This window comes from Rhynchophorus ferrugineus, unplaced genomic scaffold, assembly GCF_030347505.1.
Source record: "Rhynchophorus ferrugineus isolate W39M unplaced genomic scaffold, kcgeb_rfMv2 rfM9, whole genome shotgun sequence".
Lineage (NCBI taxonomy): Eukaryota > Metazoa > Arthropoda > Insecta > Coleoptera > Curculionidae > Rhynchophorus > Rhynchophorus ferrugineus.
In genome coordinates this window covers 9,177,532-9,193,608 of record NW_027472588.1, presented here as the reverse complement: position 1 = coordinate 9,193,608, position 16,077 = coordinate 9,177,532, and the positions used below count along the sequence as shown (strand labels likewise).

General features: G+C 29.8%; 1 protein-coding gene across 1 annotated transcript in view; it reads left to right on the top strand.

Moving 5' to 3' along the window:
* The window catches only part of LOC143202029 (calcitonin receptor), a 305,666-nt gene that overhangs the window by 237,355 nt on the left and 52,234 nt on the right, over positions 1 to 16,077 (top strand). The window lies entirely within an intron of this gene.

Sequence of the window (16,077 nt, the reverse complement as noted above, 5' to 3'; positions counted from 1 at the left end):
AAACAAGGAAGGCCTAATTCAGCAGCAGATTTAAAAGTTTTTTTTTTTTATTTTATGTAATTTAACTTTTGGAACTTTTTATTATTTAAATTTCAAATCATGTTAACTTATCACTGAAAATTAAAATAAAGTAACAAAAACACTAAACTACACTAGCTTTCATAAATTTGGTCCTTACAATTAAATGAATCACAATATTAAGAGCTATGATAAATTATTTAAATGTTTATTATACTTAATAATAGCATGATATTTTATTTAACACCGATCAATACCTGAAAGATTTATACCGAAGCCTTAATAACATTAATTCAAACAATGTTATTTTACAAAAGAACGTTGATTTTCGCATTACCAATTCCACAAATACTCTAATTATTAAATAAATACAATGTTGGCGATCTTGAAAGGTCTCGATTTATAAAGCTTCAAACAATTATAAATAAAACCGCTTGTTTTTTGAGTTTTACGGTTCAGCTCTGTCTTGATAGGTTGCAATAATAATAGCTGACGATTTCTCATCGCTCAGCAGCAATTAACGGAAGTTTAGTTAATTCCGAATGTTTGTAATTGCTTAACTTATTGCGTTTAAATAAGATTTTCACACCGCGTTTAACAATGTAGGTGTTCAAAGGATTGTTGACAGTTGAATGAGTGTTTCGAATAAATTTAATGATGACAATATCTGAAACGTAGTTTGTTTAAATTGTCATAGGAAAGCACGTTACTGTATATCGTTAGGTTTCCGTGAGTCATTTGAATACTTGCTTGCTTATACAATAATATTTTACCTTCACGCACTTTAAACCCAGCCCAAATAAGAAAAACATTGTTGAAAAAATATTATGCATATATTCATTTATATAACTTATTTTCAACAAATGATTTTCCTCTACTAATCTAGATCAAGACCTTATTCTATCTCAAAAACTATAAATACATTTTATTATCATCAATATATTCTCCATTAACTTCAATACTCTTGCTTTAGCGATCTTCTGATTTACCAGTCCCATTACTATTAGTTCAAAGTGAGAAATATCTCGAAATACGCGTCCAAAATTGCTCAGATATGTTTCTTAGTTGAATATTATTTGAAAGTCAAATCAAAGTCCAATAATAAAAGAAATTCAGTGCCAAAATAATTTGAACAGCTCCGTTAACTAACAAGACGACACTAACTAGATCCTGAAGCACTAGAAATCATTACAATCATCAAAAATCACTTAGCACTGGTATGGCGCAACCATATACGCTCAGACATGCAGTGAGATATTATTTTGTTAAAAAGTGTTACTTGAAAGTATATAAATATTCATTTGCCATCTAGCAAACTGCTGATTTATCCACAATGGACAGTTTTCCGTGGGCATATTTCAAAAGTAAGGTTTAGGCTCATCTCCTAACAGTCTGAAGAATTAAAGATATAAGAACTAAATTTCAAATAAATTAGAAATATTTCCATATCCATATGAATATATTTTTCGTCACCGTTTATATGTCAGATAGCCATAGAATTTTCATTTCAGGTTACAGGAATGGAAAAGTCAAGAAGGCTCACCTTCAAAGGATGTCTGTTAAAAAAAACAAAACGCTGATTTTTATGCAATAAAATACAACAGCCACATTTTGTTGATTTTTGGTTGCTTTATCTCAGTATATAAAATATCGATTTAGATATTTAAAATTTTTCGGTCTTTTGCAATTTCTTCTTTTCCTGTTGTTGGAGTGGCCTGGAAACTCTACTAACATGAACTCCATTGAGAATGTATGTACTATAACAATGAAACATACCATAACAACAAAAATAAAACCCATTGGGAAGTTCATGTTGAAATGGAGTTTGAAGACAAAAATATCAGTGTTTAAAAATAATCCTGTTACGGCTTAAGCCTGTTAATCATGGCTGAGCGAAAAGGCTCATGGCTAAAAAAAGAGAATTATTACCAAAATGGTAATGATATTCTGCCACTCTTTTTCTCTTAATTTGTACATACTCTTAACTCTTAATACGAAAATATTTTTAATTCATTAGTATTATCATCTTTATTTTGATTGGGCATCAAAATAATGTACTATGAATGGCCGAAACAATTTTACTCTTTATCAAGCTCCTGTCCTGACAAAATATATCAACAAAAATAAATAAACATCAACATTTACAGATATATAAATCAACGTATACATTATGTCAACACCATCATATTTCTATTCAATTTAGAATGTATGTTGATCCCAACCATCGTATAAACTGATAAAGATCAGCAGATTACTGCAACAAGTCAACTAAATTATCTTTAAAATGGCATTAGTTCTGATGCTCGAGTCACGCTCCCACAGGATTATAAAGGTTCTGTTTATTGGGAAGTGTTTCTGTTGAATGGAGAAGACAGAAAAGCGTCCGTATTCGTCTTGATACTGTTAAACTTCAAAGTCATTAACTCTTAATCCTGTATAATGCCTTAGGTATTTGACCCTAAGAGAATGGTCAATTTCTGAACTGAAATTTTAGGTTTACCTACAAACAGTAAGGATTCGTCATGACAATTACCTAACTTTGCGATACTTTCATCAAAAATTCTATACATATCTTTGCAATTTTATCACTTTGAAAAGACTATTCCAACATAAATAATTAATCTAACTCTAAGTATTTTGTAATCTATATAAATATGAAAATGATATATTATATTTTTTATAACATTATTATTTATTATAATTTTGAAAGGTACTTAAAAAGTGAGATATGCTGGTCTTATACATTTTACTCGGGCTATTTAACTCTATCTATTTGATGTTAGATATTTTATATGTTTATTTTTTGATATATTAATTTTTTTTTCTCAGAAAATACATATATCATCATGGATTTATTTTTAAGGTTTAAATATCTTTGACTTTGATGTTTTTTTTTATTCCATCATTTAGATCCACTTGCATATCAAGTATATATGTTTATATAAGATTATTAAGTTACATCTGAGGACAATATATCTTAATTAGGGCGTCTTGAAAGTTAACAAATTCTGAATTGTCTTTTTATTGTTTATTGAACGTTGATTGGCCAACTTGATTAAATGCAATACAGTTGACGTTTTTTTAACTGTCACGACGTATTTCTTTATTATCAATATTGTCCGTAACTTGTAGTAACATTATTTTTTATATATTTCCACCTATCCTGGTTTTTAATCAGAGTAATGCTTAGGTGGTAATTTTTTGTTAACTTGAGGTTTACTTTATCCCTGATAAGTTTATATAATTATTTATTATTTAACAAAAAAATTAGCGGCAGACAATACGCGTTTAAAGTAAATGTTTTATAGATTGCTAAGAGAGAAATGTTTATTTATATTAAATAATATAAAACACTGGGTAATATGAAGTAGTTTCACTAAGTGCGATATGCAGATAGGACTGCATAATTGGTTAATACTATAAATGAAAAATATATTTAAATTTGTATAATTGCCAGTGCCGTGAAAATAATATCAAAATTATAGTATGTAAAGACATTCAGGATGTCGGTTTTTTTATAAAGTAAACTGTCTCACTACAACTGTAACCGAAAAAATATAGGAGTGAAGGAGGTGAAGGTTGAGATTATATGGGATCTATTGCATCCAAGTCACAATATCTGATGAAGGCAAAGCCATTTAAACATTTCCATGTAGGCCTCTATACATTTGGCAACATCTAGCCCACTGATGCAAATTTACAAAATCACTGTATCAGGTTCCTGCCTCTATAAGAATATTATGATTAATTAAATTATTCATTTAATTTAAATGAACGCTGAGCTTAGTCTTTATCTGATGTTGTACTTTATCTAATTTATATTTAACATTTCAAAAGCAGCTTTTATCACTTATTTTGGTGAGGCTCGATTTCGAGGAGAATTTTTTTGCAACGAAGAGTGATATGAGCGAGAAGAAAAACCAGAAGGAAGCAAATCAGAAAGAATTAATTATGGCGGAAAAGCTGGAATGTGCGAAAGATTTAAACTATAATCTGATTTTATTTTTATACTAGTGTGGAGGTAATGAACGAACAAAAATTCTCTCAAACATGATGATGGTAAACATGGAAATGATGAACATTCTGTCATTGTTAATGGATGCTGTAATCCCAGTGTATCCTATTGGCAAAATTTAATTTTAAAGATAAACTTTAATTTAATCATAAAATTCCGGTTCTATTCCTATGAAAGATGAGAAACAAAAATTGTGCCAAATTTTTAGTTCTATTGCTGACATAGATGTTGCTGTAATTTATTGAACACACTCAGCAATCAGAAGATATTCAGTATATATATATTTTCAAATGGATATAGATGTTAAGTTGCATATATTGTGATTATCTGTATGATGTAACAGAAAAAATGAAAATACGTAAAACCAAGATGGGAGATTAAACATAGTTGACGAAAAAGATGTTCTAAATATATCTAAAAGTAAATTGTCTTTTTGGAAAATGTGAGAGATGTGAATGGGGAATAGCAAGGTGAGTAATTTCACCAGGACATTATAAAGATTGAAAAAATATATTAAGGAAAATGGAGCACCTCAATGATATCAGGCTACTAGTACATGCTTTCGATATACCTTCCAGGTTCTTCCCCGAGCGCCAGTCTCAAGAGGAACCTCCTTGTGACAAAGAAAATAATTTAGTGTGTTCTAGTTAACATATATTAGATTTAAATATATATCTCTTTCATTTTAGTGTAACAACTCGTTTAACATATTTACCCAAATTGTCAAGAAACGTGTCATCCTATAGCAAAAAGAAAATCATTTCCGAATTCACACCAAAAAAATAAGGATTACGTGACATAATTTAGGTTATATAAATTTTTTTCGAAGACCTGTGTAATTAATTTTTTATAAGTATTATTTCATAACTGTTAGTCGAAGAAATTTATTTGTCATGCCAAGGTTTTTAAAAACGTTCCAGAGACGTAACTCTTTCCAGATTGTAGAAAATATTATGAACACTTAATAATATAATAATAAAATATGGAAATAGAATAAAGCTAAATATGTATCCAGTTAATTTGTCATCGGTCATATTATCTTATTTACTATAGTATAGAACTTTCGATACTATATGACATATAAATGATTCCAATTTCCTGTTTACAACCGCTTCAATCCATAGGATACTATTTTAGTTTCCGTAGTTTTTTTCCTTTTTTTTAATGGAGATTTTACGTTGAAAACTAATTTTCAGTCATTATTGATTGAATTATTTTTTTATAAACCTCAGCCTATACAGTATATTTAAAAAAATTGTTTCGTAAGCCTGTCATTTATCAAATTTCTCTCTAACATTGTATGTGTGGCGTATATAAAGTTGATCTGAAAGCAATTGAGGCTCACGATTTTAGATTGATTTTAGTGTTAGCCAGAGCGGTAAATCCATTTTTTATATCGGGAAATTATATTTGACGTTCGAAGAGAATTATTAAAATTCGCCAAGCTTTAATATCTTCTTTCTCTTTTGACTATTTGTTATATAGGATGTTCGGAAATTAATGCAAGAATTACTGTTGATATCACGAAGCTTTGGATATTTTAATTTTCATAAACTTAGACTTCTATTGTGACAAAAAACGACAAAACCATTGAAGGAATGACGAACGAAATTTACATACTAAGGTGGCTTGCATTAAAGATAATTATCTGGATCATTTGTAGTTAAAGTCTAAGCTTCGCTTTAGGTCATCACCTATTGAATCTTTATATCAAACTTTCTAGTTTCTCCAAGACGTGAAGAACACTACACATTGATTCATTCGTAAAATTGTATCCCTGTAACTATTCTACACTACTGATGTCATAATAACAAAAGAAGCAGTACTTGGAATAATTCCGGAATATTTATGTCGAAAGACATATCTCTGTATACAGCGATATAAAAAGTATATATGCAATCAACAATATCCACAAATAGGAACTGGAAAATATAGGTTAATAGCTCCAAATCGGTCCATGTTAATTCCGCGTTGTGACGAAATGATAAAAACCTTAGCGGTTGTCACATTTCTCTACCGAAATGCTCTCATTTCGTTACCAGGATATATCTCGATGGTATATTAGATATTACCTTAAACATAGAATACTGTATATTAGACTCAAAATCAAAGAACTATACTGGTTAGTCGGAAGATACTCAAACTTCATCTAAAATTAAATATATTGGTCTAAATTAAATATATCAGTGTGTTGAATCATACACCATGAATATGAAATAAGGTTAGAAATGAGAGCAATGTAGTAGTACCACAACTACTAAACAATATGCGAGAAATCAGAAGATTGAAGAGAACCAAACCTCATGAATTTATAAAGTGTATAAGTGTTTAATATTAATTTGGCATAAGTAACTTCATTTTAAATTTAATTTAGGAATATATGCTGATGTATGTATCCCGCGCTCGTCCTGATTGTATATTAGAGATATAATTTTAAGCAATATCATTAAATTATTGTATTAAACCTTTTCGAAACGCCAAAAGTTCAGAAAAATGTTTCATTTTAAATATAATGTTAAGCACAAAACAACAATTTGTAACAATTAAGTGATAGGCATAATAATATTATATCGTCGGAAAAGGAAACGGTCCAATAATGCCTTCCACAAGAAACCATAACATAAAAATATTCCTAAAACAGCATATTTTACGTTCAAATTCCAAATGAGGTCTGATAATCAACGTTTTGTTATACCACAACTCATCTTCAAAAATCTACTCTAAATGTCAATATTCAAAGCATCAATTGTTCACCATCATTTCAAATTAACATTCCTGAATTCACGTGTTTGATTCTGATCTTAACTTTCGAATTGTTATTGACAAACCCTACCGTTACAAATATATTATTCTTTCTTGTAATGCTCTAGTTATAGTAATCATAAACTGACAGGTGTCGTACTATCTGTTCTCATTTCGTTGTTAACTACTTTATTCGCCAGCAACACTAGCTGTTACAATAATTGAAATTATTTTTTCCTTCATATAAAAAATAAGTTAAACTAAAATTGAACAGAAATGAACCAACGAAACAAAAAATTAGATGTACAGGCACACGGCAATATATTTTATTAATCTCTTTGAACGTTAACAAGACAACAAGTCTCTCCTAACTTATTCTAAAGACTATTCTAACTTATTCTAGATATTATTAAATCTCACTCTATGTGTTTATTAATCAGTTCGTATGGTAGTTTGCGTTTGAGCCTATACACTACATTGTTATCGCGCACATTTAAATGTTTGGGGAGTGCATTGGGATGCAGTAAAAGTCTTTCAGAGTACTTCGCACTAACACTCCGAATCACACTCGTTCTTAGGGTTCTAAGGGGATATCGCGCAGAATAAGTTTGTTGGACACGATGACTCGCAACACATTGTTTTGGAACTTTTGGAGGATTGTCTATATTAGATTTGCTAGTAGTACCCTACAATTCAATACCCTAGGTCCAAATGGGTCTAAGTATTAACTTATACAGCTTGAATCTAATGATAATTTAGATTTACGCCCTATTGGGCAGTATTTATATGGTACATTTAAAGGTAGTTTTTTCACTTGCTCCTTAAACACGCCAAGTTTAGCATCTTCCGTGCCTATCTAAATCTTGCTTTGTCTAATGCCTGTACAATATACAAAAAAACCTTCTAATATTACGTGAAATATTAAACTCCAGATATATAAATAATTGTATAGAACTTTACAGCATCTTATACGAAAATATTACACCGACATTTAGATACATTTATATAATTAATTGTATTTATCTATGGCATTGAATATTGAAGTTTGAAAAAACCGAAAAAAGGTCAATAATCAATAAAACTTGTTTTTTGCTGATTTCGTTTTGGACTAAGTAAATATTTATGTTAATATATTACGAGCATAAAAAACCCTCGATTTCCTAAAAAAACGGGTTATTTAAATTTTATTGGATCTGCAAAAAAAATAGAATCAATGCAAGCAGTTAGTTTGTAAATATTTAGATATTAAAACCCATATATTGGCTGAAACTCCAATTAAATTCACATTGTGTTCTAAAAATATCAGTGACTTCATATCATATTCTGTAGTAAGAATTGCGAAAATCTATAGAAACGCCACTAACAATAAGTTAAACCGACGATTTTTCATCCGATTTGTTGCTTTAGCGGCTCAATTTCAATGTGATTTGACGTAAACTTTTCCTATATATAAAGGGAAACTTTTGCATCCTGGCAAAGACTGCATCTTTTCTCGGTTCATATATTTGTTTCAAGATATTTTAAAAACTTTCACGTCTTAACAATTTATCTCAACTGCTTGCGACAATTCAGCTTTCAATATATCGTTTCAACTTTGTTTTATCAAATTTATAGGTGATATCTTGTGTAAGATAAAATATTTCTGTGCAGTTGTCATTTTATCGAGTTGCAATCAGTATTATACGATAAAAGTCGACAATATTTATATATATGATTCTGTGTTATTCTTTTCATTAGAAGTCTAGTGATATATGATCAGTAATCAATAAGTGTTTGACTTGGATAAGACAATAAGACAAGTAATTTTTAAGAAATTACATTGTTTAAGGGATACGTTTTTCCTAATAGAGGGCTTTAAAATAGTATATCTCCAAAAATAGGTATTCATACAACAGCGCATTTCAAAGATAACAACTCACAGAATATTCTAGCTACAACGACTGAGTAATTTGTTTATTCAACCAAAAGTTACTGCGTCTTGAGTTCTATAGAATATTGAGCTTGATTGACATATTTTACAAAACGGTTTGGAGATTTATAAATGAGACTGGCTACCAAAAAAAACTTATTACAACATTTAATGGATATATCCTAATATCAGAATAGTTTATCACATCTTAGTGCGAACTACTAACTTCTCCGATATTTATATTTCGTTAGCAAGTTACACATAATCAACGTATATACGATTTCGTACATACAATGATTTATTATTGACACTGTGGTGGATCACTGGGGGTTATTTTTTCATTTATTCATGTGATATTAACAAGCGAATATTAATGTATGAAAGAAACAACTTTGCAATAACATATTGTAAACGTATAGTTTGGAGTAACTTGTCAAAAATTAACTATCATTTAAAAAGTCATTGTAGCGAGAAATTAAGGTCAAATAAAGCTGAATGAAGATGCAGAGGAATAACCATATAATTGTTTGTAAGATCCAAGACTTATTAATTAATAATTCGAAAAATATAAACCCTAAGAAGTAAAACAATTAACATCTATCTATCCGTAACCACTTGTTATTGAAAAATTGACATGTATCCCATGAAATAATATTTAAAATACCTTTTATATGGAAGTTTAAATATAATTTTTCTTTAAAAGGATTCACCACTGGAAATGTTAACTCAATAAGTAATAATGATTATTTAACTGAAATGGGTATTGAAAGTGTTGAACAAGATATTAAAAAGGTAATCAAAAAAACCAGTTAAGTCATCAGAAAAATGTTATTAAAGACGTTCGTTGCCAGATAATGTGTTATGAATTAGTTGATGGGAAAAACCAGGCTTATTTCTACACAAGTCTCTTTTTCCTTATGAGAGTAAAATCATCATAAATAAATACATTAAAAATAGAAAACTATAAATGGCGCTCTTTTAAAGAATATAGGAAAAATTACTAAAAATGTGTTCTTCATCTAGTGAAAATGTACGGTTTCATAAAAATTAAAGGATAACAATACTGTGGACAAGCTACAGGGAAGTGAAGCAGAGGTATTATATGATTGGCTTGTTCTGCACATGCTCATTTTGATAAATTCCATCAAGTTATGTATAATTTCATAACAAATTATATATTCTAGATGTGGTATGTGGTCTTGATGTAATTTTGAAACTTCGCATAATGACAAGCAGTGTAAAATGTAACTGGATATCTAACACTATTTCGTAGAGTATGTTAAGTAAGTTCCGTAGAGTTATATCAATATTGGTGCCATTTCTCCTAGAGGTTAATGATAAATGTTAAGTCTAAACACGTATGTTGAATAATAATATGGTATGAGTAGTGACAGTGTAGTGTGAAGACCAATGCTGTTATTTCGATATTGAAATATATCATCTCCGATATAGACTTTATTGTGTTCTTAGTAAACACTTACAACTAAAATATTCTAATTTTATTATTTTAAGTTATTCAGTGAAGAAGAAAGGTATATTAGTAAATCTGAGTTACGTAGTAAGTATCTATTGACATAAGTTTGATTTTATTTTGAGTTAAGTTGTTCAAAATTCATTTCGTTAAAAATCATCGAGATTAAATATTTTTCAACGAGAAACTTTAGCAAAATGTATCTCTCGATGGAATACGGATATGTAAACAATCAAATCGTCAAACACAACGAAACTAAACATAAATGTTATTCACTTTATTTAAATACGCCTATGACCAACTACCAATCGCCTATCATATATTACGTCTTGTTCACTTCCCTGTAGCCTACTGTCGACAAGAAATATTACGAGAATTATCTTTGTCTTTGAAACATTCCTAAAAATACGTATTATTAATTTCTATCGATAAACCACGATTTTCCCAACAATACATGTAATTTTTTTCTAGTCTAGACTTTTTCTAACAGAAAACTCTATTCCCAGTATCTCTAATAACCGAACAGTGGATTACCGACCGAAATTTATATTTTTCCTCGGATTTAATTAATGTCTTATTTGTAACCATCACAAGAGGCTTATTATATTTAAGTTGAGCTAAGTTTAATGTTACATACGAACATTTCTTGTATCGTCCTTTTTTTTAGATTGAACCATAGAACTTTTGTCGAGAGTTATGTGTATATAAGATCCTTTGTGGTAGGCAAAAAAGACGCGTCTGCCAATAAAGAGAAACCTTTAGAAAAATGTATTACATGTCGCTCTACTGTCGTTAGATTTTTTCTCACTTTTAGTGCGAGAAAGTATAACAAACATATTTATCTTTCATGGAAGTTTTACGTCTCTTTTTCATCAAACGAAAAAATATAGGTCACGGAAAAACAACGCACTTATTTCATATTTCAATTTGCTTAAAATCTAGGTACTTAAATAGAGAAAAAATGTTATACCTTTATTTAAGTATTCCATTTGGATGAATGTACTTGCTAAGTATTAGATGCTTTCATGTATTCCGATTTTTTTTCATTTTAAATGGACATTTATTGAGAATACAATACAATATATTTTTTTAAATTAATCTCTTAGAATTTCAACAATCTGCTCGTGGGCAATAACTATTGTTATATGATTTTCTATCTGATTATATATGATCACTATCCTGAGAGCTGGAAGACCACTTCAGTAAGTGATCTGCTGTACACCTTATAATCTGAATCTTATTCTAGATACTATTCTAACTTATTCTAAAGATTATTAAATCTCACTCTATGTGTCTATTAATCAGTTCGTATGGTAGTTTGCGTTTGCGCTTATACACTACACTATCCTCACGCACATTTAACAGTTTCGCGAGTACAATGGGATAAGTCTTTCAGAGTAGTCGTTATGGGTTCTAAGAAGACTCGCAACACTTTATTCTGGAACCTCTGGATGATAGATATGTTAGATTTGCTAGTAGTACCCCACAGTTCATCACCATAGGTCCAAACGGGCCCAAGTATTGACTTATACAGCAAAACCAGTCAATACATTTGTCTTAGTTTAAGCCCAAACTGTTTGCGTTTTGTCGCTATGTCACTAAGGGTGAATGTCACATGGGTAGATTTTGTCTCATTTGCTTTGATACGCCACGTTTTCAACCACAATTCGACTTTGTGTGATGATAAATCCGCTGTGTTGTCAGCATATGTTGCAACAGTAGTGTTTCTTGAAGTCGGTAGGTTGGCTGTATAAAATAAATATAACAATGGGACAAGAACACTGCGGAACTCCCGAGTATGTTGGATGTAAGTCAATATATTCGTCGCCCTGTTTGACAATAGAATGTCTATCTGTGAGGTATGATTTCAGCAGTTGAATATGCGTATGGGGTAAAAGCTTTTTCAATTTAACATGCCGTCTAGTGTGCCACACCTTGTCGAAGGCTTGAGATATATCGAGAAATGAATCGGAGCAATATTTTTTATCATTTCGAATTTTATTAATTTTCTTGATTAACCTATGTATTTGTTCTGTTGTTCCGTGTTTATTATGGAAGCCAAATTGATATTATGGATTAATATTTCTCTCTTCCGCGATTATTTTGAGCCTCTTAAAGTATAGTTTTTCGAAAAGTTTAGAGATCACAGGTAACAGGCTTATAGGACGATAAGAGGAGACGTCTTCTATTTTTTCCCTATGAAGTCCCTTATGAAGGGGCATTCTCAACACTTAAACCTATTTCGAAACCTATAGGTTCCATAAGGTAGGGTCTTGGGACCATTTCTATATCTGCTATATACTGATTAGTAGTATACTGATCCCAACAACAAACGAAATATTACTTGCAATATTTGCTGACGATACAGTTATAATAGCACGAGATGTATCTCTAAGGCATGGTATACAAATGGACTAGAGATTGGAAAATACAGCTTAATCGCTCCAAATCTGTCCATGTTAATTTTGCATTGCGGCGAATTGACAATAACTTAATTATATCACTTGACAGATGCCCAATTCCTCAAGTAGAGTCAACTAAATACCTCAGAATATATCTCGATGGTACGTTGAATTGGAAACATCATGTCAGACAAAAAGCAGAGCAGATTAAATTCAAAGTTAATTAACTGTACTAGTTAGTCGGAAGATACTAGTAATCCAAAACACTCAAAGCAAAGTTTTACGATAAATTACTACAATGCATATTGCTACGTAACCAACGAAGAGCAAGAATATACAAGACCCAGGAAATCAAGATAGAAATGAACCAAACCACACAAAATAGTTTAGTGTATTTATAACCTTAGCTTAAGTAAATTAGTTTTTTTCTATCATTATAAGTTGAATCACTAAAGGTAATAATATTAAATTAAAATTACAACCGGAAATTTTTGACCGTATTACTCGAAAAATGGAAATATATTTTCGATAATAATAGAAAATAGTTGGTATAAATAAAATAATGTTCGTATTGTAATAAAAGCAATTGTATTTTATTAAAAGAAGCCGTCTCGGTACATTTTAAGACATGTATAAAATAGAAGACCATTTCAAAGCCTGGCAAGCACTAATTAATCAAGGAGAACGAATAAATAAAAACACTCCCATGATATGACGCTAATTATTAATGTGTTGATTTTTCTCTGCTCATCAATTACGTTTTTTTTTTTGCTTCCCGATACAGAGACTTCGTCAAAGTTGCTCAAATATAGAAAATACAATACGTAAATTGTAAACGTTTTTTCCGCTTACCTCCATTGTGGGGGGGGGGAATAAAAATGTGGCTTTTAATTTCCTAAACGGAGGGCTTGTTTTTTCTCATTTGTATATACCATTATCTTGTCATCTGACACAGGTAATTTTGGTTGATTACGCCTTATGATCAAGACCCTCCGCGTAAGATGTCTTTATATGAAATTGTTATTTTAAAATTCGTCGTATTTAATTTTGTTTATATCTTTGATACTTAATCACCGCATATTCGAAATGTCTTGTTATTATAATTGTGGCTGTTTATTGTTGGTAAATAATGACATTTAATTATTATTTTGCTTATTTAAAAGGAGTTGTTATTAAATATTTTATTGATATACTTTTTTCAACTTTATGTTACATCATACTTTAGATCACTTGAAGAATTTTCATTATTTTAATATAATAAATAGTGCTCTATGGTCATTGTATTTTAGTGGAAGTATATGGAAAGTATGCTCTATCTTTTGAATTGCCACTTGTTGGGATCGATGCAAATATTTTTATAAAAAGACCAACAATAGCGAGGCCATGTTCTCGCTTGAACATACTCGGTCACGCATTGAAAATTTTTGAATGATATATTGTTACAGTTGATTAGGAAGTTCTGCCACACCAAACTTATTATCACTTATTCAGTTCCATTCTGAATGGCTTGTTTGGCACAAAGTTTCGAAATGCTGAAGAACTGCAGAAAGGATCAATGATAAAAGATATACAAATAGTAAACAATTATTGAAATAGTCTCCTATATGAGTCGAAACCTAGGAACTTTGCTAGGCATGGGCATCAGCATGATAATCCTCGTCCACTGACCTCGTCGAAATTTCAAGATCAGTCAAATCAGTTAAAAGTTGTAGCTATGAGAGTTATTGAAAAATATAAAAGATAAAATGTTGAAGATAAAAATATAGAGGTCTGTCTTAATGAATTTGTTCAGTCATTGCGATTGATTATTAATATGATTATTTATTACTTATTACAGCAGGTACAATTAATATGACAGAATAAATTAATAATAATAAATAGGTTATATGCAATAAATAAAGCATCAATAGACCTAGAGAGAACTAGAAGTTGCAATAACAGAAGATAAAAACGTTATGAATGATGGAAGAACAATGAACAATAAGAAACATAATGAAAATGAAAATGGTGCTTTGAAAAATGTTATTACTGTAAAACTGTATATTTTTAATCCACTTTCTTATAAACAGAATTCTTAGAACCCGAGCAGAATATTCCATTTTAGACGATATTGCCAGTAAATGGTTCATTTGACGACTTCTCTCGCACCTAAAAAGTCGTTCTAACCAACCGATCTGCATCTTAATTAGAAACTCAGTACTCAATAAAAACGATGCGAATTTTCGTTATATTTTAATGGTCATAATATTTTTCGGCACAATATAAAATGGCTTTAAAGTTAGTACGTAATTTTCCTTGTTTTTCTTCTGATACAGATAATTTTTCATAATTTCGAGTTTACAAAATTAATTCGGCTTGTATCCTGGCTACAACTGAACGAATATGAGTTCAGGTTAAATAAAATTTAATTTTACTTTTTGAAGAATTTCATTAGAATCCATATAAAAACAAATTAATATTGTAAGAGAATATTTTCCTATATATTTTGAACTATAAAAGAGTAATATGGAACAATTTTTTTAATTCCGCAAAATTGGGTCCCTAGCCAAGGTTCCTTTAAAATAAAAAATGATTTTCCATATCTTACGACTGAATGGGTATATATATTATCTAGAGGAAGTACTCAACAAATTACTTGCATTGCTATTAAAATTATTGATATATATATATATATATATATATATATATATATATATATATATATATATAGCTGAGGAAATAGTATTACATTGAAGGTAATAGAAAAGTTATTTTCCTGTTTTCGTTATAAGTTTTTTCTAATATATTAAAGAAAAAATTCTAATAAACTGAAATACTAGCTGAGTTTCTGCGAAATATCCTATGTGCAGTAACCGTTTCAGTTTAATACAAATTATTAGCGTTGGGAACTATCGACTATCAGTCAGAATTGATAGTCGCAAAACAGTCGAAACAGTCAAAAAACTATTAACGTAATTACTATTTTCAGTCAAATGCAGAGTTCGACGGTTTTTTATTATTCGTGATATCAGACGCAGATGAACGAACTCTTTCCTGTATAAATTAGGAGAGAGGAAAGGGCGGAGATAACTGCTTGGAGCAGTTAATTTTATATGTGCTTATATTTTCCAACGGTAGTACAAACGAGACGGCGATGTACATATTCCTTCACGTAGTAACTATAAAAAATAAAACGCCAAAAATAATTACTGAATACTATTAACATGCAATTTATAATTTCATTTTAAACGAAGTAGAATTACTTTCATATTTAAATGTTCTGTGGATCTGTAAAAAGGAATGGAATTTTTCTATGGAATTGAATAATACCCCACAAATGTTTTGTCATATTTTAATATGTTAATTGATATTTTTAAGTAATATACTATAATAAATATAAACAGTACAATAGATACTAAACAAAAATTAATAAATAAAGATGTACAATAACCATAAATGATACACAAAAATTAAACATATACTTAATCATAGTAAAAAAAACTAATCCATGACATAATTAAAAATGATGGCACAATAACTA